Genomic DNA, 2,494 nt, shown 5'->3' with positions numbered 1-2,494 from the left:
GATAGTTATAGATGAAGATTAGATAATTATAGTTGAAGACTAAATAGTTATAATTTCCTTAGTTATGATAAAAGATAAGTTAGATATGAAACCTTAGACTCACAAATATAGGATAGACAGGATATCTTCTTTAATTTTGCCAAACACAAATAGACTAGATATTATAAATAGACTAGATATTATAACTGTAATTCTTGCTTGATAACTGTTTTGTTATATGTAATTTTACTATGTGAAAGTTAAAACCATCCTTTTTGAAAAAAAAGAAAAGGGGAAGTGCTATGGGATGTTCTCTGTGCTGTGACTGTGTTGTTCTGATTGGTTAATAAATAAAATGCTGATTGGCCAGTAGCCAGGCAGGAAGTATAGGTGGGACAAGCAGAGAAGAGAATTCTGGGAACAGGAAGGCTGAGTCAGGAGATGCTGCCAGCCGCTGCCACCATGACAAGCAACATGTAAAAATACCAGTAAGCCACAAGCCATGTGGCAAAGTATAGATTTATAGAAATGGGTTAATTTAAGATGTAAGAACTAGATAGGTAGAAGACTGAGCCATTAAGCCAAACAGTTTAAATAATATAAGAGTCTGTGTGTTTATTTTGTAAGTGGGCTATGGTACTGCCAGGGCTTGGTGGGAGCTGGAGAAAAACTGTTTAGCTACACCCATGGTCTTAGGTGATCCTTGTGAAAGGGTCATTTTACCCCCAAAGGGGTCACGACTCACAGGTTGAGAACCGCTAATCTAATATGTGACAAGAAGAGTCCTCACAGTGACAGAAATGTATCTGAATTGTAAAACTGTCGATATCCTGATAATAGTTTCCTATATATTTGTATGATTATTTGGCATAGGTAAGTAAATAGTGCAGGAGATGACTATATTATATAACTATATGTATATTGCTAATCTTTTCAAAGTTCATTGTGTTTATTATTATTAGCGTGTGCGACATGTGTGTGGGGTAGAGGGTTGCACAAATACCATGGTGCTGGTGTAGAGGTCAGAAGACAACTTTGTGGAGTCAGTTCTCTCCTTCCACCTATACAGGGTTTCAGGGATTGAACTCAGGTCCTCAGACTTGCAATGCAAGTGCCTCTACCCAATGAGCCATCTCACCAGCCTAATAACAATCTTAAAATAAAAAAGTTTAATTTTTCCAAAAAGGCTGAACTAAGAATGTAGCTAGACACACACACACACACACACACACACACACACACACACACACACACACACGCACACAGGTAGTTTTTTTAAGTCCTATGTATCACCATTTAGAATGACAAATTTATCAATAAGAAGCCAAGACTGGCTGATCCAAATATTAATTAAAACACATCTAAACCTGCCGTGGTAGTACATGTCTATAATACCAGCCCTTATGAGGCAGAGGCAGGAGACTGCTACAAGTTTGGGACTAGCCTGGTCCGCATAGCAAATTTCAGGTCATCCAGGACTACATAGTGAAACACCGTCTCCAAATACCATTAATAAACTAATTAATGAATTAACTAATTAAAATATAACATCTCAATGTCCCAAGAGAAGAGCAGTTTATTCACAATATAGTGCTAATGACCAAATGGCAGATTTTAAGAGCCAGCAGGAGGTCTCGCAACTTTCCCCAGTAGACTATAAGTTCCACAAGGACAGAGAACACGTTGCTTGATGGAATATCCATAAATCGTGTGTCAATGGCAGTTATCATCAGCTAGTGAACCACTCCAAACTCAGTGTCGTCATATGATATCGGATGTTTTACTCACAAAGCTGAGTTGGGCTGGGTCAGTCAAGCAGTATTCACTGAGGGCTCTTCCTGCCGTTGTATTCAGAACACAGCTAGGGGTGGGGGCTGGGAAGAGCCAAGCAACTAGGAGCAAGAGAGCTGGGGCTTCGGGACATCTCTAGCTGTCTCATATTTTCTCCACAGGGTTGTCCCAGCATAACAAAACTCTCACATGGCAGCAGGAGGCTCCTGGAATGAGTTCCCAGGGCAACAGCAAGAGCAGCATCCCTTTCAAATCTAACTCAGATGGCACACAGCATCTTTCAACGCTCTTGTTGAGAGTTGGTGTCATCAAAAGGCCTGGGACTTTGCAGACATGTTTGATCCACAGTATAGCTCTCCCTTTCCTATCAGGAATCTTTGGAAAGGTGACTTATGTTTTTCTGCATCCTGAGGTGAATTGTGCTGTCTTGGAGGTAAGTGTCTTTAATGGGAAAACATTTATCAGGGTAGAGTGTGAGTATGAGTTAAGAGGCAAGGTATTAGAGACAAACACCAGACTGCTCTGAGTATTTGGAGAGGGGTGTAGCAGACTTTCTTTTGGGTCACCAACCAGCTCCCAAATCATGACACAGAGACTTTTTATTAGTTATGAATGCTTGACCTTAGCTTACACTTGTCCCGCTAGCTCTAATAACTTAACCTGTTTCTCTTCATCTATGTTTTGCCTCAGGGCTTTTTACCTTTCTTTCATTCTGTATGTCCTA

Source organism: Peromyscus californicus, unplaced genomic scaffold (genome assembly GCF_007827085.1).
Source record: "Peromyscus californicus insignis strain IS unplaced genomic scaffold, ASM782708v3 Scaffold_7__1_contigs__length_154581171, whole genome shotgun sequence".
NCBI lineage: Eukaryota > Metazoa > Chordata > Mammalia > Rodentia > Cricetidae > Peromyscus > Peromyscus californicus.
The sequence above is the reverse complement of the archived record's forward strand: the minus strand, read 5'-3'. Positions refer to the sequence as shown.